Genomic DNA, 24062 nt, shown 5'->3' with positions numbered 1-24062 from the left:
CTTTGTTGAGATTAGGGGCTCTTGTCCTAGGCTCTCCTGCAAGATGAAACAACCTCTCTGTTTCTACTCTGTCAATTTCACAAAAATCTTAGATATTTCTATAAGATCAACTCTTGTTCTTCTGAAGTCTAGTGAATACAGGCCCCACATACTCAATCTGTCCTCTTAAAACAGTCTCTCCACATCCTGGATCAGCCTAGTGAACCTTCTCTTGACTGCCTGCAATGATGGAAGATCTCACCTTAGATCAGAGGCCCGAAACTGCTCACAGTATTCCAGCTGTGACTCGTGCCATGTTCGGTTTTAGCAAAATTACCTATTTATAAATATATTCCCTTTTACCTTACTTAGTACTTTTTGAACTTGCATGTTAGCTTTTTGAGATTTATGGACGAGGCCTCCCAGATACCTGTGTTGTAGAAACATGCGAGAATTTGAGGAGTGCAGATGCTCGAGAATCAGAGCCGGAAAGTGTGGTGCTGGAAAAGCATAGCAGGTTAGGCAACATTCAGGAATCAGGAGAGTCAACATTTCAGGCATAAGCCCTTTATCAGGAAGGCTTATGTCCGAAACGTCGACTCTCCTGCCTGCGACTGCTGTAGAAACGTAGGGAATAGGAACAAAAGTAGGCCATTCAGACCGTTAAACCTTCTCTGCCATTCATTATGATCATGGCTGATCATCTACTGCAATAACTTGTTTTTGCTTTATACCTCATATCCTTTGATCTCTTTAGCCTCAAGTGCTATATCTCGTACCTTTTTTAAATCATACAATGTTTTGACCTCGACTGCTTTCTGTGACACTGAAGTCCACAGGCTCACTACTTGTAGATGAAGAATTTTTTCCTCATCACAGTCCTAAATGGTTTCCCCAATATCATTAGCTTGTGACCCCTTATGAGGATTCTTGGTAATCCAAGATGAAGGATGGGACAAAATTGTAGCTGTAAGAGCTGCTCTTTTTTTTTATGTATTTTCAGTGTTGGAGCTGATTTCCTCACATTTTTGGAGCAATAATTACTGTTTTATAAGCATTGTTTTGGAACTTAAGGGGGAAAGATCAAAACAACAGCACTTTTTAAAAAAAGGAGGAAGAGAGAGAACGATACAAAGTGGGAGGTGAAACAAATGAGCAGTAAACCTACACAGCGATGTGATCCAGCAGAGAACCTGCACAGCTGAATGCCTTTGATGTTTCATAACAAGTATCTCTGGACATTGGAGTTGGTTCTCAGAAAAGGCATGTGGATGGGTATATGAATAGGAAGGGTTTAGAGGGATATGCGCCAAATGCTGGCAAACGGGAATAGATTAATTTAGGATATCTGGTTGGCATGGGCATGTTGGATGGAAGGGTTTGTTTCCATGCTGTAGAGCTCCAATACTCTTTGGATCTATGGTTCTGGACTCCTTTGCCATCAGAAACATCCTTCCTGTGTCTATCCTGTTTAGTGCTGTTAGAATTTTATAGGTTTCTATGAGGTACCTCACTCATTCTTCCGAAAGTCAGCAAATATAATCCTAACTGATTCGCCCTGTCATCATGCATCAGTCATGCCATCCCAGCAGTCAGTCTGGTAAACTTTTTCTGCACTTCCTCTGTATCAAGAACATCCTTCCTCAGATAAAGAAACCAAATTGTACAGAGTCTTCCGGAAGTAGTCTCACCAAGGCCCTGTACAATTGCACAAAGGCCTCCTTTACAATTGCACAAAGGCCTCCTTGTTCCTACATCCCCTCGCTATGGAGGCTGAAATACCATTTGCCTTCTTGGCTGCTTGCTGCACCTGCATGTTTACATTCATTGACTGATGCATGAGGACACCTAAGTCTCATTGCACATTCCTCTCCTCTCTCTCAATTTATAGACATTCAGATAATAATCTGCCTTCCAGTTTTTGCTCTAAATGAATAACCTTGCATTTATCCATATTTTACAATATTTATCCACTCATTTGCTATGCAATTGCCACTCACTCAGTTTGTCCAATTCAAATTAATGCATCTCTGCATTCTTGTCAAAGATGACCCCCTCACCCAGCTTTGCATCATCTGCAAGTTTAGAGACATTACATTTAGTTCCTTTATTTAAATCATGATTGTATAATGTGAATAGCTTGGGTTCAAACACTGATCCCTGCAGTCCCCCACTAGTCACTGCGTGCCATTCAGAAAAAGATCTGTTTATTACTACTCTTTGTTTCCCAGTGTGACCCAGTTTTCTAAATGGCTTGACATTATTCCTATCCCATGCGCTTTAAGTTCAAATAAACCACATCAACTTGCTCCCCCTCATCAACTCTGTTACATTCTCTAACTATTTCAGTAAATGTATTAGGCATGATTCCAATTCCATAAATCCATGCTGACTCTGTCCAATCCTGCCACTGTTTTCCAAGTGCTTAGCCATTAAATCTTTCATAATAGACTCTAGCATTTTCTCTACTACCAATATCAGGCTGACAGGTCTATATTTTTGGTTCTCTCTACCTCCCTTTTTAAACAGTGTGGTTACATTAAATAACCTAAAATCTGTAGCATCTGTTCCATAATCCATAGAATTTTTGAAGTTGGCCACATGTACATCCACTATTTAAATGGTCACTTCATTAAGTACTCTGGGATGTGGATTATTCAGACCCTGGGAATTTATTGACCTTAAATCTACTAATTTTCCCAACAATACCTAGTAATTTCCTACTAATACTGATTTCCTTAAGTTCCTTCCTCTCACTAAACTGTATTCCCCAACATTTCTGGTATTTTCTTTGTACCCTCCTTTTTGAACACATTATTTGTCGGCTATTTTTTGTTCTCCATTCTAGTCTTTCTCTATTTAAATAATATTCATTTCCTTTATTCTTTCTTCCAGAGTGCATAACCTCATAATTTCCACTTTAAATTCAATCCACCAAGTTTTTTTTTTCCAATCACTCATCCTGTCTATATCCCTCTGTAGGTCTTTTGTGACATCATCACTACTTGCCTTACTGCCTATTTTTGTGTCATCTGCATATTTGGTTACATTCACTTTCCTCATCCAGGTCATCAGTATATAGTGCAAATAGCTGTGGTCCCAGTACTGATCCCTATGGCACACCACTAGTTACAGATTGCCATCTAGTCACAAGAAACGACGGTAAGATCAGCAATGATCTTAGCAGCTGGCGGAATGTGCTTGAGGGGTTGAATGGCTTATTGCTGTTCCTAAGTCATATACTCACATGTAAAATCTGGCTAAAATCAGAAGAGATTTCATAGTTCATTGTTTGAGTGAACATGTCTATAGAATTACATTTTATCTAAATGCCTTCAGTATTATTTTCTGATAAAGAATTTTTGATTGGTCAAGACACAAATAGAAATTGGTGAAGAAACTCAGCCGGTCATAGAATCATAGTGATGTAGAGCACGGAAACAGACCCTTCAGTCCAACTCATCCATGCCAACCAGATATCCTAAATTAATCTAGTCCCATTTGCCAGCACTTGGCTCATATGTCTGCAAAGCCTTCCTATTCATATACCCATCCAGATGTCATTTAAATGTTGTAATTGTACCAGCCTCCATCATTTCCTCTGGCAGCTCATTCCATACACACACTATCCTTTGCATGAAGAAGTTGTCCCTTAGGTCCCTTTTAAATCTTTCCCCTCTCACCCTAAACCCATGCCCTCAAGTTCTGGACTCCCCCAACCCAGGGACAAGATGTTGTCTATTTACCCTATCCATGCCCCTCATTATTTTATAAACCTCTATAAAGTCACCCTTCAGCCCCTATCTGTGGAGAGAAAAATAAGGTTAACCTTTCGAGTCCAGTGACCTTTCTTCAGAACTGAAAACAGCAAGGAAATGGTTGTATTCATGCTGATGATTGGGCTGGGGGAAGAGGGAAGGACTGAGACAAGTACCGATGTTGCCTAGAGAGAGAGAGAAGCAAAGGTAAGAAGACAACGGGATTGTTGATAGCCAGTCAGGGAAGAAGAGGAACTGAATAGGTGATAGCAGGGTCTGAGTTGTTGAAAATGGGTTTCCTGTGCTACTAGCAACCAATATAGACAGGACTTGGGATTGTGGAGGTGCATAATGAACATGGAAGGAGGTGCTCGTTCTCCTTGTTGAGTCCTGAGGGCTGTGAGGTACCGAGGTGGAAGATGAGGTATTGTTCCTCCCGTTTGTACCAAGTATTGCTGGAGCACTACAATAGGCCAGAAATGTTTGCATAGGAACATGGTGGTGTGTTGAATTGGCAGGTAACTGGAAGCTTGTGGTAACTTTTCCTGATGAAGCAGAGGTGTTTGATAAAACCCATCAAAACTGCATTTCGTCTCCTCAGTGTAGAGGAGACCAGATTGTAAGCAGTAAATATGTTAGACTAGATTGAATGAAGTTCAGGTAAATTACTTTTGGAAGTTTAGTCTGCAGTCTTGGATGGTGAGGAAGAAGGTAAACGGGCCAGTGCGCCAGCTTCTGTGATTGCAAGGGAAGGTGCCATGGGGTGTGAAAGTTGGACCACCTCTCTGCATCTGGAAGTTATGGAGGAGGGTTTCCAGAAATCATCACAGTTATGTTGAAAAGGAGTCCAGGCAATTTTAAAGTGCAGCAAAGAGCCACAAAGCCAAAAGACCTTCACTTACCTCCCAAAAATGCCCATCCGAGTGAATTTACCGTCAAAGGCAAATTCGGACTATTCAACTGCAGAATCCATTGCAGCTATTGAACACAACTCTTCAACTTCAGCCTTTCATTCCAGCGACAATCAACTTTATTTATTTCAAAAATAGACTTGTATTTACTTATAAATTATTTATGAATCAAGTACAAAACAACTCAGTACAGACTTTCGAAAAACAGTAGAATTTTGACATGCCTCAAAGGAGCTTCAATCTAATTGCAACAAAGAATAGAATGGACTTTGAATATACGTGACAATAATGAGGTACAGTAAAAAAATTATACATCACTAATTACATCTGTGATTTAGATACAAAAGTACCTAGGCACAGCTTCTATATTACAAGATTTGTTACAGAAATAAAATATCCAGCGTTACAGAAGATATTTCAGTAACAGCAGATCATGATGGCACTGAACTTCCAGTCTGCACTGGGCGCTGGCTCCACACCACGCCGGTGACACACTGCACCAGGAGGCTGCTGCAGGAGGCCAGAAGGACGCCATACCGTGAGACCACCACGCCAAGCTAGGGATCATCGCTCCTCGCCAGAGGTCATCAGAGGCCAGGAGTCAAAGAGGGAACAAAGCAAAGAAGACAAAAAAAGATCTAGGAAGGTGAAAACAAGAACAGCAAGCGGTTGTTGTTTGACTCTATCACTCCAGACAATCAACACTTCAAATGCAAGTTAGGGTCCTGCAATAACAGAGGACTGAATTGAGTTTCACCCATCTAAGTATCCTTGATTGTTTTCTGTACTTCATTTTTCTCTGTATTTGGTTAGCAACTTTATTACTGTTACTTAAGCAATTTGCAGCAATTTTTATATGAAAATATTTAATATAAATAAAATATTTAAATTACTAGAGACTCCTCGATCAAAATTTTGCACCTGATTATTTTTAAATTGAAGCAAATTATAATTGTGCAAATTAAAATGGAGCTACACAAACAAATTTGCAGGTCATGAATCACTTTGAGCAAACACACTGTATCTGCTCTTCACAGCTGTGGTGTGGATGTTAAAATATTTTACTTGACTATAAAATACTTCGTAGAAACAAGGTTATCTCTGGAAACAGTTAAAATCCAGACGCTTCAATCATCCTAGTTTGTCTTGTTTAGTGAAAAATAAGAATTGTTTACATAAAGATTAGTTTGTACAGCTATTAGTGAGCTCCTGTATTGTCTAATTCCTCTGTTTCTACTAATTAACATCAGTGTTTATTTTTTGATAAACATTGTTGAAACACTTTTAGATCTCCACAGTCCTTGCCTGAAGTGAACTTATTTTCCAAATCTTCTTCAGTATCCATGACTGTATCCTCTCGTTCCTGGTAATGAATTTATGCTGCATCTCTTCCATTACTTGCTGTGCTCCAGGTTAATAAAAGACATCATTCAAAAATGCATTCTCTCCATTCTGAATGTGATATCCTTGTATCCATCTTTTCTGTTTCCTTCTTTACCATTCCCCCATCTCTTCGCCCACCCCAACTTCCTGGAAGAGTTAAAAAAGATGCAGAACTATAGACAATTTAATGAACCAGTGGCTTCACCCTTCAACAATGATTGCGAAGATTGCTGGATGCCAAAATGTTGCTCTACCTGCTACAATCTGAAGACCCCACCTGTTTCAAGAAGACCATCATCATCCTAGTACCAAAGAAAGCATTTGCAACATGCCTCAACGACTACAGCCCAGTGGTGCTGAACTCCAGTATTGTGAAGTGCTTTGAGAGGTTAGTCATGGCCCACATCAAGTCGAGCCTCCCAGCTTGCTCCTAGTCCCTGCAATTTTGCTTACCAGCAAAACAGTCCACAGTGGATGCCCTTTCACTCATCCCTGTAACATATGGATAACAAGGACACCAACATCAGGCTCCTACTCATTGACTACAGTTCCGCCTTCAATACCATAATCCCTACCAGACTAATCTTAAATCTCCGAGCCCTCTGCAACTGGATCCTCAGCTTCCCGACCCACAGACCGCAATCAGAAAAGATAGACAGCAGCAATTCCTCCACAATAACCCTCAACACTGGTTATCTGCAAGGATGGGTACTCAGCCCCCAAGTGTACTCCCTGTACACCCACGTGTAGCCAAATTCATATGAAGGTCATCTACAAGTTGCTGATGATACCAGCATTGTAGGCTGGATATCAAACAATAATAAGTTAGAATACAGGAAGGAGATAGAGGGCTTGGTGACATGGTGCAATTATAGCAATCTCTCTTTCTGTGTTAGCAAAACAAAAGAACTGATCACTGACTTCGGGAAGAAAGGAAGAGGATACACTCCCATCTACATTAACAAAGCTGAGGTGAAGAGGATCAAGAGTGTCAAGTTCCTAGGAGTGATAGTAACTAACAGTCTGTCCCATACCTCCCACATGGATGCAATGGTCACGAAGGCACAAAAACACTTCTTCTTCCTCAGGAGACGTAGGAAATTTGAAATGTCCGTGGGACCTTCACTAACCTTTACAGATGCACCATAGAAATAATTTTATCTGGGTGCATAACTGCTTGGTGCAGCAATTGCTCTGCCCAGGACCGTAAGAAACCACAGAAAGTTGTTGCATAGCCCAGACTATCACAGAAGCCAAGCTCCAATCAATAGACTCTAATTTACACTTCTTCCTGCTGCTAAAAGGCTGCCACCATCATCAAAGACCCCCTCCCCCCTGATAATAATCTATTCCAACCTCTTCCGTCAGACAGAAGATACAGAAGTTTGAACATACACATCAACAAGTTCAAGAACAGCTTCTTCCCTGTTGTTATCAGATTGCTGAATGGATTTGTCTAATTTCAAATTTAATATTGACCTTTCTTTTGTGCACCTCCTGTGCAGTTGTAACCTTGTATTCCTTGTTCTGTCTAAGTACCTCATGATCTGTATGTCCTTGTCTGCTATGATTGGCTATATTGCTCGCAAAGCAAAGCTTTTCACTGTACTTGGGTACATCTGACTACAATAAATCAAATAACATTTGATCAAATCAAATGAGTTGGCTGCTACCTTAAATCTTTCTTTTGGGGCATGAACAACATGGGCTATCATGGGAAATCTGGCAGAATCACACAAGAAATCTACAGAGGTCTGTCTTGATGCTGAGAGCAACTCACTGCATTTTTAAACTAAATTCCAAATGTCAAGAACAGTTTCTTTCTAAGCAGCAGTGATTTTCTTTTAAGGGAGATTATTCTTTGGTACCAACCTTTATTGAAGTGAGTTTTGCTATTAATAATGTGCAGTTTTCTATCCTTGCACTTGCCACAAGCAAACTAAATGTCAATTGTTCTTAACATGGAGGTCAGCACAGATAAATGGCAAGTCCAGCTCACTACTTTCTCCAAAGGACCTCTATGTTGGATATTAAGCACCAACATCTCAGGGCACAATAGGCACAAGCTACACGCAGCCTATGCCCCCAGACATTGGCACTTGACATATACCAGCCTCTAACAACCTTTATTGCACATCTCTAACTTACATCCACTTACAGGATGCTTTTGTATTTCAATTCAACATCTTGGGAGCAATGGCAATTCTCGTTGCAGTGCTGCAGCAAGGACACTTTGCATGCAGAGCCATGCATCCAGCTCATGGACTAAACCAAGCTGCATATACGGGCTCTTCTCTTGCTCTCTTAGCGTACATTTACTCTGACATTTCCTGGATGCTCACAGCATCCCCTGTCTTGGTTTTTTTTGTTGCACCTTGCCCCTCAGCCAGGTCAAGGTTTACAGTACTGCTATATTGCTGTGCCAGGAAAGCTTGTCATGGCTATTAACAGTCCTCAGTCAAGTCAAGGGACATAATCTTCACTTAGAGGGTCCTGGCACAATAAGTCAAGGGCAACCCGCAAGACAAATCCTGAGGCTTTGTCTATCCTTGCACTTGCCACAAGCAAGTGGCAGGATGATTAGAGTTAGAATCCTTTTCCAATAAGGGATGTGGAGTTGAATATTGGACAGTCCACCATCCATCTTGATGCTATCTGTCTTATTGTGGACTGTTTTACTTCTGGAGTGAGAAAGAGGCAGTCATTAAATGAGATGAAAGGGGATGGCAAAGCTGATAGTGCTTTTGCTGGTGCAGGTGGGGAAGTGACCCGAGTAAGTGAGCAGGAAGCATAGGGGGCATGCAGGGTTAGTGATATTGGAATTTGGAGTGAGTAAGGGCAAGTGAAGTAAGATGTTGCAGGCAACTGAGAGAGTGGTAAAGCATGAGCCTTTTACAGTGTAGTTTTAACTACAACTAAGAGACTGGTGGTAGACACTGCTGTAAGTGCAGAAGAAGTACCTAGAATAATTGAGACATATGAAGGGTTATATCTAAAAAGAAAAAATCTCGTTTTTGTTCAGAGAAAGAATCTAAATCCATAACTATGCTAAGAGACAGAGAGGGTACTCAGTTCTCTTGATGGAGAAAAATTTAGTTTTTTGTCCACCGAGTTAATTGACAACCAAAGTGTTAGTAAATGGTGTAGGTAGAGAATATATCCCAGTTCCATTGTACAAAGTCCATTTGGAATTTGATGTGGTTCCTGGAGTAGTGTTGTTAGGAGTAGTCAAAAAATTACCTTTGGGCGGAGTTGATTTATTTCTGGGCAATGATTTGGCAAGAGGAAAAGTCAGTCATAGCTTCATACATTGTCCTGGGAAGTCCAATTGAGACTATAGAAATGGGAACAATTGCAGGAAGGAATACTCAGGCATTATGTGTACCTTTTCAAAAGAAAACTTTGACATCTGCTGTGACTCTGGGAGTAGTCAGGCATGACTTACAACGCACTACCTCAGTGAGTCAAAATGCTCCCGTCCAGAGGGACCTCCAGAACCCCCTCCACAAAGCAGAGAACTAATTTCCCTTCTCTACCATGTACCAAGTATAAGGGTCTGTGTTTTTTCCGGGTGTTGAACAGCCTTTTATAGAATGCCAGTCCATTCTGAAATGTATCAACAGAGTGAGTTGTTCTGGGTATGGTAAGTGGAAGAACCACCCTAGAATCGGCCAAGAGGAGCACTGTAGGGGTAGAGTAGGTAGTTAATGAGGCAAGTTTGGTATGAGGCAGTGAGAAAACTTGCTTGGACATACAGAGAAACCAACAAAAATCTGCAAAACTGATAGCAAATAAGTCTAATTCAGCCCATAGTTCTTAAAGTATATGAAATGCCCATACAAGACTGAAAGAAGGTATTTTTAATCTGCCAAGCTGAATGAGTATTAATCATAGAGTCATGCAGTTATAGATAGTGCTGCTCAGATGGGTTAAACAGTGGCCAACTGAAATGTGTGGGGTGATGCATTTTGGGAGGACTAACAAGTTGAATGATAGGACCCTAGAAATGACAGAGGATCAGAAGTTCCTTGGTGTGCATGTCCATAGATCCATGAAGATAGCAGGAAAGGCAGAATTAAGGTTAATGAGGTATTGTGATTCTGTTCGCCGAGCTGGGAATTAGTGTTGCAGACGTTTCGTCCCCTGTCTAGGTGACATCCTCAGTGCTTGGGAGCCTCCTGTGAAGCGCTTCTGTGATCTTTCCTCTGGCATTTGTAGTGGTTTGAATCTGCCGCTTCCGGTTGTCAGTTCCAGCTGTCCGTTGCAGTGGTCGGTATATTGGGTCCAGATCGATGTGCTTATTGATTGAATCTGTGGATGAGTGCCATGCCTCTAGGAATTCCCTGGCTGTTCTCTGTTTGGCTTGTCCTATAATAGTAGTGTTGTCCAAGTCGAATTCATGTTGCTTGTCATCTGCGTGTGTGGCTACTAGGGATAGCTGGTCGTGTCGTTTCGTGGCTAGTAGGTGTTCATGGATGCGGATCGTTAGCTGTCTTCCTGTTTGTCCTATGTAGTGTTTTGTACAGTCCTTGCATGGGATTTTGTACACTACATTGGTTTTGCTCATGCTGGGTGTCGGGTCCTTAGTACAGAGAACACCTAACAGAGAATTCACCACAAAGGTATACAGGAAAGCAACTCACACAAACCAAGTCCTAAACTACGAAAGCAACCACCCAACACACACAAAAGAAGTTGCATCAAGACACTATTCAAAAGAGCCACAACACACTGCAGTACACCAGAACGGCAAAAAGAGAAAGAAGAACACCTATACCATGTATTTGCCAAAAATGGATACCCCCGCAATTTCATCAACAGATGCTTAAGGGAAAGACAACAGAAAGAGGACATGCCACAACCCAAAGGACTAGCCACTCTACCATACATCAAGAGCATTTCAAAACTGACAGCCAGACTACTGCGACCACTAGGACTCATAACAGCACACAAACCAACAGCCATTCTCAGACAGCAACTCACCAGAACGAAGGACCCGACACCCAGCATGAGCAAAACCAATGTAGTGTACAAAATCCCATGCAAGGACTGAACAAAACACTACATAGGACAAACAGGAAGACAGCTAACGATCCGCATCCATGAACACCAACTAGCCATGAAACGACACGACCAGCTATCCCTAGTAGCCACACACGCAGATGACAAGCAACATGAATTCGACTGGGACAACACTACTATTATAGGACAAGCCAAACAGAGAACAGCCAGGGAATTCCTAGAGGCATGGCACTCATCCACAGATTCAATCAATAAGCACATCGGTCTGGACCCAATATACCAACCACTGCAACGGACAGCTGGAACTGACAACCAGAAGCGGCAGATTCAAACCACTACAAATGCCAGAGGAAAGATCACAGAAGCACTTCACAGGAGGCTCCCAAGCACTGAGGATGTCACCTAGACAGGGGACGAAACGTCTGCAACACTAATTCCCAGCTCGGCGAACAGAACCACAACAACGAGCACCCGAGCTACAAATCTTCTCACAAACATTAATGAGGTATATTGGATACTTGCCTTTATTAGTCAAAGCAATGAATACAAGAGCAAAGAGGTTATGGTGGAGCTGTACATAATGTTAGGCCACTTCTGGAGTACTGTGACCAGATTGCACAATGTGGAAGGTAGCCCTTCAGTCCACCATATCTGTGCTAGTCATCAAACATGCATCTATTCTGAACTCATTTCCAGCACTTGGCCTGTAGTCTTGTTTGTAATGGTGTTCCAAGTGCTCATTTAAATAGTTCTTAAATACCTTGAGGGTTCCTGCATCTACTGCCCTTTTATGCAGTGGCTATCCACAAACCTCTGGGTGAATTTGTTTTTCTCAGATCTCCTCTTTACCATAAAACTGTGACGCATGGTTATTAACTGTTCTACTAAGAGGATGAATTAGAATCATAGAATCCCTACTGTGTGGAAACAGGCCCTTTGGCCCAACAAGTCCACACCGACCCTCAGAAAAGTAACCATACAGATCCATTCCGCAACCCTGTTACTTTACATTTACCCGTGACTAATGCATCTAACCTACACATCCCTGTGACACTATGGGCAATTCAGCTTGGCCAATTCGCCTAACCTGCACATCTTTGGATTGTGGGAGGAAACCAGAGCAGCCGAAAGAAACCCACGCAGACACCGGGAGAATATACAAACTCCATACGAACAACGCCCAAGGCTGGGATTGAACCCTGGTCCCTGGTGCTATGAGGCAGCAGGGCTAACCATTGATCCACCATGCTGCCCTGAAGAGTTTCTCTACCTCTCTATCTTGTTAAGTCCCTTAGCTTTCTCTGCTCCAAGGAAAAAAAACCCAGCCTATCTAATCTGTTTCATGGCTGAAATGTTCCAGCTCACACAACAACCTGGTAAATCACCTCCGCACCCTCTTCAGTGAAGTTATATCCTTCCTGTAGTGTAGTGACCAAATTGCACACAGGACTCCAGAAATGCCTAACTAACATTACGTACAGCTCCATCATAACCTCTTTGCTCTTGTATTCATTTCTTTGACTAATAAAGGCAAGTATCCAATATACCTCCTTAACCTTAATTTTGCCTTCCCTGCTGTCTTCATGATTCTATGATCATGCACGCCAAGGAACCTCTGATCCTCTGTCATTTCTAGGGTCCTATCATTCAACTTGTTAGTCTTCCCCACACATTTCAGGACTAAATTCTATTTGCCACTGTTTGACCCATCTGAGCAGCACATCTAGTGTATAGTAGGTTAAAACAAGGAAAATATTGGCTAATCTTAATCAACTTCCACATTTACTGGAAGGTGCTTGTAAGCACAAGGCAAACCATTGTTGCATACTGGGGACTGCTATTAACTTGTACTAAAAGTTGATTTGCCTTACTTTTACAATTGATTCTGGCTTCACTTGCCAACAGACAGGTTTACTAGGATTTCTGGAACAGAGGAAATTGATGGACCTGAGTAATTGGCATCTTGGAAATCCTTGATCATACAAATATATCACTTTTTTGCTCATAGATTTGTTCCGATAATGTGATTTTGCAATTCTCGATGTAAGTTTCAAGATGATGAAAGTCAACTCCTTCTACTTTGGAGTTATTAAAAATTATTATCTGCACTTCCCATCTTACGTTCTCATTTCCAGAGGAGTTTTGATGTTCTGCTTAATGTTTCGAGTTGATAATCTTCCATCCTATAGAATTAAAATTTCAGGCCTTGTACGTGCACTGTTCCATTAAAATCTGTAATCCTGTGACTGAATAAACTGTTCTAGTTGAAGGCACAAAAAAAATGAGATTATTTGACAATATGAACTGAAGAAAAGATTGTTTTCCCATTTGAATAATATGAGAAAAAACAGGAGCTACATCGACCTTGTTAATTCATTGGGAAGCTATATTAGGATCCCATGGTGTTTTTACTGGACAAATCAGAACCAAGACTAAAATCTGGATAAGATCACTTTTTTGTTAATAAAGTGATAAGCACACAATCCTTACACAATAAAACTTTTCATTGTACCTAGGTACATGTGACAATAATAAATCAAAAGCAAGTTTATTACACAAAATAAGCCAAGCTATTTCCATTTCACTCTATTTGAAAGACACTGAAATACACAGTAAAAATACAAGCCCATCTATCCCAGCAGCATCACTTTCCACTTACTCAAACACCAGACTCAAACACTTACTCCTTCACTGTCGTTTCTACAGGTTTGACTTAATTGTTCCTTTCAGTTCATGATCTCGAGAGTTCAGTACACTTTTCCTTGATAAGTCACACAACTGTCCTGAGACCTCTTAGTTTCAAATAACCCTTCTGGGTTTTAACCAAACAGTTCTGGTCTGGAGCTTTCAACTTCACACTGATAAAATATACTTATTTACTTTTCTGAAGTCTTTCCTTTCTCTATACATTGTGTTATGACCAGGGATAATAAGCCAAACCAAATCACTAGATTTGCAACATTACGAAATTAAAACATTCAGTGACCCTCAAAATTTCCCAGTTGTTCCTAACTAGACTTTAGGAAATAGATCTCAGACACCAAGTTTATAATAAACAAAACTTAACAGTTTATTAATACTGTAACTTAAGTAGGGCAAACCTAAATAACGCGGTAATCAAATTAATGTCTGTGATATCAGCCCAATGTTCTTTGATCTTATTCCCCATTCACATACAGGCCGACATAGTTAATGGATAAATTAAAAAGAAAATAAATGATGGATGTTGCCTTCATTTACTCCCTGGATAAGGAGTTGTTCAAAGACATTTATGTATGTCTAATTTCAAAGTGACTGACAAGTGTGGACTGTCGATAAACTTCCAGAATTATTTATCTATTTCTTACGTATTATGTATTATTTATGTATTTCTTACACACCGGGATTCTTTTCTTGGAACATCTGATTATTCTTTTTCAATAGAAACTAGAAAGTAAAATGCAGCAGCCGATCCCACAGCTTTCACAATGACTCTGTACCCACCAAAACCAGTCAGGGCCAGTTTACTCCCTTCTGTTCTTCTTTTTAATTAGTATTCTCAGTAGTTTAGTAGTTAGTATTGGTATTCCTTTGATTGACTAACTCAACATGCAGTCAGCTGCCAGATCTCCGCATGATGATACATGCAGTTGAATACTCCACTGTGATCCTTTGGTTAGTAAGCAAGTTGTATTATCTTGCAAACCAGCCACCAACAACAAACGTGTGTTTGGTTTTCTTCCTTTTTTAAAAACAACATGCAGCTATTCAATGTTTAACTAACCCTAATTTTGGCTTGCAGTTCCATGAAAAAATGCAAGGAAAATAAAAGAACAATAGTAAGGGTCTCATATCAAACTTCATCCAGGACCTTTGTGAACTGAAAGTAAAAGCTTTTCAAGCTATGAGTTATTTTCTGAAGAAAGAAAAGATCCTGACCTTTGTAAACTGAAGGCAAGAAAACTCTCCTCAATATTTACTCTGTCTGCTCGTAAAACCTTTCTATTGCAAACAAATTCCCATTAGCCCTCCATGGACTCCCTCTCTCATGTAAAATTTTTAAACATGCCTGGCTTTAGAAATCCTGACAAGTTAATTATTAAACTCACATATACAGAGGAAAATCCACTAGCCTATAGTTCAAAATCACTTCCCTGGACTAAATGATATTATTTGATTTGATTTATTATTGTCACATGTATTGGGAGATATATATATATTATATATAAAATACTTACACTTTTTACGCCATAACTGCAATGTCGTTCAATTTATTCAGTCTCTTGTACATATCAAGTTGCGAAGTCACTATGGAGCAAGCCATTGGGAGTAGTTTTGAATTGCTTCTCAGAGGTGGTGTTATTTGAAGAGCCAGATGGCATTTCTCAGTTCCTGATACATCCATGGTGCTTGGAGATTGCATTGATTGGTGGATAGTTTCGATATGAAATTAATAAATTCAAAAACAGCACTTTTTTCTTTTATATATAAAAAATTTACCTTTATATGCATGGTAATTCTTATTTCATTCAATTTAGTTAGAACAGTGCACCCTCAAGTTCCCACATTGCAAAATGTGACTTGCTGATACTGGTAGATTAAATTAAATTCAAACCTGTAATGATTGTCCAGAGATAAAAGCATTATTGCAAATATTTACTTCTTTTACCTTAATAAAAACATTGATAAAATCAACGTAAATTTTCTCTTGCCAGGTGTGATTAGGCTGATGGTGCCTTGTTAATGGGGTGCCTAGCAGCCTGACAGTAAAGCTAACAAGGCACTTGGGGTTACATTTGAAATTAACCGGAGTTTCAAAATGGAATAGGGCCTCCAGCAAGTGTCAATGGAGAGGGAGGGTGCCAAACAGTGGAGTTCATGCAGAACCTGTCTGGAGAAAGGATGCACTTGTCAAAAAGAGGCCCATGGCTAGAGCATGAGACAGCCAAAAGGTTTCCTCATCCAGATGTGAGGTACTTGTTTAATTCCATATAAATTCAGTTTTCCAAATTTAACTTCAATTTCCCTTCATGTTTGTAAATGCCTAAACTCCAGTGGAATAAAGAATCCCTGATTTATGATCTTCGGGTCTTCTGTGATGGCAAGGTTACATAGCACATGCATCAAGCTATGATGGTTGACGTTGAAAGTTGCTTGGTCGAAATGCAGTAGATCGTGGAGGAGTAGAATCTGGTATTATCTGTGAGGTAAGCTAAAGCAGTTTCAGTATATTTGAAGTCTCAGGCATCAGCAGTGGAAATTGGCCCTTCAGATAAAACACACACGTATTCTCTTGATGCTACGGAGGAAGGGAACTGTATTCTTGCATGCATATTCAATTTGAATACTTCAGCTTACTGGACAGACCGATGTACCAGTGGTTAAAGATGGATGAAAGATGCACAGCTAGTTATGGCATCCAACGGCCTCAACCCAAGGGAGTAAGTGGCATTCATGGTGGAACAGCCACCACTACAGTCAGATACAGAGGCACTAACCAGCGCATTGGCCACATCTTATCACCAAATGTGAAACTATTTATGCATCCTGTATAGAGCCAGGCAGTAGGTGGCATTTCTTCAAAAGGGACTTGACCTAATGTGAGTGTGATTCGTTTATCCATTCAGGTACCCACATCTGATTCAGAGTGACTAGGGTCACAACTTTGAGAGCAAGATCCTCCAGATGCTTTGCAAGGTCTATGGCATTGCCAAGAGAGGCTCCACGCCCGATCATCCAGAGGAAGTGAACAGTGAAAATAATTCAACCATACTCTGCATGACTGTTGTGTATCAAAAATAGCCTGAGTGGCTCCTGGACATGGTTTGTTTTGGAATGGCACCCTGTCCTCACCCACAGGCTATCTTTTCTTTGGACAAGACCCAGACCTTCCATCTCCTTGTGCTCACCACATCTACTGATGGAAATGGACAGGTAAATGAATGAATAGCTAAGCATCACATGAGCTAACCTAGGAGTTCAAGATGGCATCCACGAGAGCCAAGAAAGGAACACTAAGAAGAAAATTGATTGAATAATAGAAGTGCTGATTGGACTGACTTTCCCCAATCAGAGCAAGAGTATTCCTCCAAATCAGTATTAGTGGTCAGAATAAGCCCGGTATCCTGAATCCTACTGAGTCATCAAACACACATGGTCGCACCAATATTATTGAACCAATAGGCTGGAGAGCAGCCTCAGAAAACAGTTCATTGAGTGGGAGTTGTTTCAGGCTAAAATTGTATAATGGAACCTGAAGTTGGGATGCCTGATGGCTCATACGGAAGAGCAAAACAATGAGTACCCTGGAGTTGGTTGTGAATCCAGGGAATATATGCAATATGAGGAAGCCTACTCCTGGTAGATGGCTCAGAGATGACTGGCTGGGAAGCAGCAACTGAAAATGCTGCTGATCGTACAACTCCTGGAGACCTGACCACAGTAGACTGCAATGTGGTGATCTGCTGCACAGACTGGACCCCATGGAAAGCATCAATAAAAGCTGAGGAGGTTATCTTGAAGAAATGTTGGCTGTCACCCGAAACTTGCCATTTTCCTGGATCGGTAATGCAAGAAGAGCATGCTGCAAGTAATGTGGACCCAAACATTCTAGCCACCATAGCACAATCAAACTTGCTAATCACATAATTGTTTCATTTCACTGCATATTTGTAAAGGCCAGATACCAATGGAATAAAGAATCCTGACGTCATGGTTTTTGGGCTGTCCATGCGTTTGAGTCCATGCGCTTGAGTCTCACATTACAAAGTATGAATGAAATATGTCTAGAAACAAAGTGAGTAAAATTACTTGCCACTGTAGTAGATTATACCTGCAAATGATGGAAGTGTGTCTCCCAATGTCACAATCGTAAACCCAATTTCCAGAGATGTGACTTGGAGAGACAGTGAGTTGAATGGCTTCCTACTGTGCTGTAATAATTCTGATGCACAGCTCTGTGATTGTAGTATGTATTAAATTATGCCTTTTGAAAATATTCCATCTGCTTATTGAATATAACATATATTTAATTTATTTGTGGTCCATCAAACTGCCTTAAATGCTCACCAGAATGACAAATATCGAAAATCCCATTGTAAAATTTTTCATAGATTATTTTTTTAAACAGCTCAAATGCAGAATATCCTCATTCAGAATATAATTATTACTGTCCATTGACACCAGACTGAAGAGTTAGATTGATGTTGAAGAATTGAATTCATTCATACAGTTGGTTCATTTGAAAGATGTCTCAGTATGTATTCTGCAGTAATGGGATCAGCAGTGGATCAGAAGACATGTCAAAAAGCTGGTCCATTTTTTTCAAAGTTGTTCCTTTTCTCAAGGATACTGTGTCCTTGGTTTTTTTCAGAGGGGTCCAAATCTACTAGTTTGATACAAAGAGAAAGGGGTATTGGGAGGCCTTTTTGTTTATATGTAAACAGATGAGACTTTAGGGCAAAACTTTTATGTTTTTAGAATTAACCTGTATAATGAAAGGGGAGCAGCCAGTCATAGAGATGTACAGCATGGAAACAGACCCTTCGGTCCAACCAGTCCATGCTGACCAGATATCCCAACCAAATTGAGTCCCACCTGCCAGCACCTGCCCCATATCCCTCCAAACCCTTCTTGTTCATATACCCATCCAGATGCCTTTTAAATGTTGCAATTATACCAGCTTCCACCACGTGTATAGCTCATTCCATACACGTGCCACCCTCTATGGAAACGTCGCCCCTTAGGTCTCTTTTATATCTTTCCCCTCTCACCCTAAACCTATGCCCTCTAGTTCTGGACTCCCGCACCCCAGGGAAAAGACTTTGTCTATTTATCCTATCCATGCCCCTCATGATCTTGTCAACCTCTATACAGTCACCCCTCAGCCTCAGACGCTCCAGGGAAAAAAGCCCCAGCCTGTTCAGCCTCTCCCTGTAGCTCAAATCCTCCAACCTTGGCAACATTCTTGTAAATCTTTTCTGAACCCTTTCAGGTTTCACAACATTTTTTCAATAGGAAGGAGACCAGAATTGCACGCAGTATTCCAACGGTGGCCTAACCAACGTCCTGTACAGCTGCAAGATTACCTCCCAACTCCTGTATTCAATACTCTGACCAATCAAAGAAAGCATACCAAACGCCTTCTTCACTATCCTATCTACGACTCCACTTACAAGGAGTTATGAACCTGCACTCCAAGGTCTCTTTGTTCAGCAACACTCCCTAGGACCTTACCATTAAGTGTATAAGTCCTGCTAAGATTTGCTTTCCCAAAATGCAGCACCTCACATTTATCTAAATTAAACTCCATCTGCCACTTCTCAGCCCATTGGCCCATCTGGTCAAGATTCTGTTGTAATCTGAGGTAACCTTCTTCACTGTCCACTACACCTCCAATTTTGGTGTCACCTGCAAACTTACTAACTATACCTCTTATGCTCGTATCCAAATCATTTATGTAAATGGCAAAAAGTAGAGGACCCAGCACTGATCCTTGTGAAACTCTACTGGTCACAAGCCTCCAGCCTGAAAAACAACCCTCCACCACCACCACCCTCTGTCTTTCCCTTTAAGCCAGTTCTGTATCCAAGCAGCTAGTTCTCCCTGTATTCCGTGAGATCTAACCTTGCTAACCAGTCTCCCATGGGGAACCTTATCGAACGCCTTACTGAGGTCCATAGAGATCTCATCTACCACTCTGCCCTCATCAATCTTCTTTGTTACTTCTTCAAAAAACCCAATCAAATTTGTGAGACATGATTTCCCATGCACAAAGCCATTGTTTGTCATTTATATAAATGATTTAGATAGAATATAGCTTGTAAGTTAGTAAGTTTGCGATCACACTAAAATTGTGGACAGTGAAGAAGGTTATGTAAGATTGCAAAGAGATCTCAGTCAATTAGGTCAATGGACTGAGGATTGACAGATGGAGTTTAATTTGAATAAATATGAGGTATTGCATTTTGGTAAAACAAACAATGGCAGGACTTATACAATTAAAAGTAGGGCCTTAGGTAGAGTTGCAGAACAGAGAAACCTAGGGTTCAGGTCCATAATATTTTGAAGCTTGCAGGTGATTAAAAATGTTTAGCACACTTGCCTTCATTGTTCAGACCTTTGAGTACAGAAATTTGGAAGTTATCTTGAGATTGTTTATGATGTTGATGAGGTCTCTTCTGGAGTACTGTGTGCAGTCCTGGTTGCCCGCTTAGAGGAAGGATTTTATTAAGCTGGAGAGGGTTCAGAAGAGATTTACCAGGATGTTGCCAGGAATGGAGGGTGTGAGTTAAGGGGATCATGAGGGGCATGGTTAGTCTAGGACTTTATTCACTTGAGTGTAGGAGGTTGAGAGGGTGATCTCACAGAGGTTTATAAAATTGTGAGGGGTATAGATAAGGTGAATAGCAGGTGTCTTTTCCCTAGGGTGGGGGATTTCAAGACGAGGTGGAGAAAGATTTTTTAAAATCTTGAGGGCAATTTTTTTACGCAGAGAGTAGTTTACGTGTTGAATGAACTTCCAGGGGAAGTGGTTGATGTCGATACAGTTACAATGTTGAAAAGATATTTGGATAAGCCCATGAATAAGAAATGTTTGGAGGGATGTGGGCCAAGTACAGGCAGGTGAGACTAGTTTAGCTTGGGATTATAGTCGACATGGACTGATTGGACCAAAGGATCTGTTTCTCTGCTGTATGATTCTGACTGTATGATTCTATGACAAGAGATATTGAATATTTAATCAAAAAGGAAAAAGAAGCATACTTATGTTTAAGGAAAATGAAATCAGACAAGGTCCTTGACGAATATAAATGAAACAGGAGAAAACTTAAACAAGGAATTAGGATGGCTAAATTTGGTTATGAAATTCCTTGTCAAGTAGAATTAAGGAGAATCCCAGGGAATTTCTCACCCTGGCAAGGAATTAGGAGCAAGAAGGTAGCTAGGGAAAGGATTGGTCCACTCAAAGACAAAGGAGGGAATTTATGTGTGGAGCCAGAGGGAGTGTGTGAGGTCCTTAATGTTGGTATTCACGTGACGGGAGGGTATGTTGAAATTCTAGGGCATGTTTATACTAAGGAGGAGATGTTGATGTTTTGAAAAATGTTAAGGTAGATACGTCCTCAATGTCTTATGGGACTATCTCAGGATACTAAGTGAGGCAAGGGAGGAACTGAAAACAAAAAAATATTGGAAATTACACCAGGTCAGACAGCATCCATGGAGAGAAAGCAAGCTAACATTTCGAGTCTAGATGACTCTTCATCAGAGGCAAGGAAGAAGATTGCTGGAGCATTTTTAGCTACAGGAAACGTCCCCGAAGACTGGAGGATAGCCAACATTATTCCTTTGTTTAAAAAGGGCAACAAGGATAATCCCATAAATTATAGGCCAGTGAGCCTTACATCAGTGGTAGGGAAATTCTTGGAGAAGATTCTTAGGACAGGATTAATCACGTTTGGAAAAGAATGGACTCACGAGGGATAGTCAGCATGGCTTTGTGCAGGGGGGTCTTGTCTCACAAATTTGAGTTTTTTGAGGAAATGGCAAAGACGATTGATGAGAGCAAGTCACAGATGTTGTTTAAGTGAACTTTAGTAAAGAATTTTACTAACTTCATGAATGGTTGGTCCAGAAGATTAAATAATGTGGGATCCATGGTGAGTTGGTAAGTTGGTTACAAAATCAGCTTGATCATAGAAGACAGCGGGTGAGCTGTGGAGGAATAGTTTTCTGACTGGTGATCTGTGACCAGTGGTGTTCACAATGATTAGTATTGGGACCTCTGTTGTTTGTAATAAATATAAACGATTTGTATGACAATGTAGGTGGTGTGATTAGTAATTTTGCAGATGACACAAAAATCGGTGAAGTTGTGGATAATGGGGAAGGTTATCAAAGAATATAGTTGGAATGTTGGGCTGAGAAAGCAGGTGGACAAATGTGAGACGATATATTTTGAGAGGTCAAATGCAACAGGAAATTATACAGTAAATGGCAGGACCCTTAGGAGCATTGATTTCAGATGGATCTTTGGGTACAAATCCATAGCTCCCCGAAAGTGGCAACACACCACTGAAAAGGTGGTAAAGAAAGGCATTTTTCTTCAGCTTCAACATTGAGTATAAAAGTTGGCAAGTCATGTTGCAACTTTAGTTAGGCCACATTTAGAGTATTGTCTGCATTTCTGTTGCTGCACTATAGGAAGGGTGCAAAGGTGATTTAACAGGACATTACCTGATTTAACTATAAGGAGAGGTTGGACAAACTGCATTGTTTTCACTAGAGCATTGGAGGCTGAGGGGTGACCTGATAGAAGTATGTAAAATTATGAGGGCAGAGATAGTCAAGAGTCTTTTTCCCAGGATGAAAATGTCAAATATGAGGAATATAGGTTTAAGGTGAGAGGGGGAAAGTTAAAATGGAGATGTGTGGGGCAACAGAGGGTGGTAGGTGCCTGGAATGTACTGCCGGGTGAATTGAAAGAAGCAGATACAATAGCAACATTTAAGAAGCAGTTAGACAGACAAATGAACTGGCAGGGAATGAAGGGATACAGATGGGACATGCGCAGACAAATGGGATTAGGTTAGAAAAACATCATGGTTAGCACAGACATGGTGGACCTGATCCTGTGCTGTACTGTTCTATGTGCTAAGGTGAAGTATATTTATTGAAAATTTGAATATTAGGGAATTAATTTTTGAGTATTTGATCTGTTCTTCTCCCACCTCCGTCTCATAAGCACAATGCACTAAATAGTTCCAGTGCCAAAACACTAAAAGCTTGTAATAATAAAACGACTGTTCAATTAAAAATCTATATCATGTGTCATGGAATAATGGTTTTGTGATTCTGGATTTTCGTGTCAGTTTTCTCTACCATTCTTTCTGATACCTGCAACAAAAATGTGTGCAGTGCCTCAAGTTATATCGTGTTTTTGTTTTATGTTGTTAATTTATTAGTTTTTTGCAGGGCAATGGACGGTAATTAATTCAATCAATTGCTAATTTGTAATGTATTTATCAAACAAAACAGACAATATGCAGTTGAATCTATTGTAATTGGAGCTAAGACTAAAGTAGAATAACTGTGAAGTTATAGTTCCTGCATGTACTATTTGTTAGATGTTAGTTAAAAGTGTCTTGATATAATGAATGTCTATTGCTAATCCAAATGTAATATGAATTTAACTTTTTGTAATGATCTAAAACTGAAGGTTATTATGGTTTTTCCATTGACAGTAATTGCTGAACCAATATTTAAGATTCATTAATGAATCCCCGAGTCAAAAGAAAATGAAGGAGAGACAAGAGGGCAGGAGAAAGAAAACGTGGGGCTGGTAAATGACTCAGTCTGTAGATCTGTGACGCGATGCTGGACAGAACACTGGATGCATGCAGATGAGTCCCTGGTGTTCTCTTCAAAATAGAAAACAGTCATTCAGGACAAGGAAAATATTTCTCAAAGTCACAAATGCATCCTAATGTTAATAATGACCTCTTTTCTTCCCTACCAGATCATATTTCCTTTAAGCATACCTAGTATTTATGCGGAGAGATCAGTAAAAGAGGTGGTGAGCCTTTACAACAAGGTCAGTAAGAAATTCCTGCTTTCTGCTCATAGATGCAATTTGTTGTCTTTTGCTGCTCTTCCCCACTTTGTATTAAAGTGGGTAAAAATGTTTGATGATTTTTGAGGTAAGTATTATTTCCTACGTACTCACAATTTTCACTATTTCTTTTCATAAAATTAACGTAATCATCTGTTAAAGAGTGGTGCAGTTTTGTAATTATAAGTCAGTGGATCTGTGTCTGTATGTTGAAAATATATTAATGCTAATACATGAAAAATTCAAATCAGTTGCTGCATTTAGCCATCTGCTTGATGCTGCAGAAATGGACAGTATGTCTGTGTCATGCATTAAGCAGTTAATATTTTCATCAGTAACCAGTCTGACTTCAAGTTTACTTCGAACTTGCCTCAGTGAATTGATTAGTATCTATGCTGTGATTATAGTGCCCAGTGA

The 24062-nt window shown here is 40.3% G+C and overlaps 1 protein-coding gene across 10 annotated transcripts in view; it reads left to right on the top strand.

The window, feature by feature from the left end:
- Nucleotides 1-24062, top strand: part of steap2 (STEAP family member 2, metalloreductase) — a 64929-nt gene that overhangs the window by 5535 nt on the left and 35332 nt on the right. For 5 of the 10 annotated variants that reach the window (XR_015757228.1, XR_015757229.1, XM_043690364.2 and 2 more), the window contains exons 2-4: nt 16660-17828; nt 23278-23375; nt 23553-23627. The gene's annotated coding sequence lies outside the window, so the exon portion shown is untranslated. The remainder of the gene's footprint in view (nt 1-16659; nt 17829-23277; nt 23376-23552; nt 23628-24062) is intronic. The other 5 variants (XM_043690365.2, XM_043690360.2, XM_087987354.1 and 2 more) reach the window with 3 other exon arrangements.

This window comes from Chiloscyllium plagiosum, unplaced genomic scaffold, assembly GCF_037043375.1.
Source record: "Chiloscyllium plagiosum isolate Xiang-an unplaced genomic scaffold, Cpla_swu_hap1 HiC_scaffold_5, whole genome shotgun sequence".
Classification (NCBI taxonomy): domain Eukaryota; kingdom Metazoa; phylum Chordata; class Chondrichthyes; order Orectolobiformes; family Hemiscylliidae; genus Chiloscyllium; species Chiloscyllium plagiosum.
Note: the sequence above shows the minus strand (reverse complement) of the source record. Positions and strands in the feature narration are given on the sequence as shown.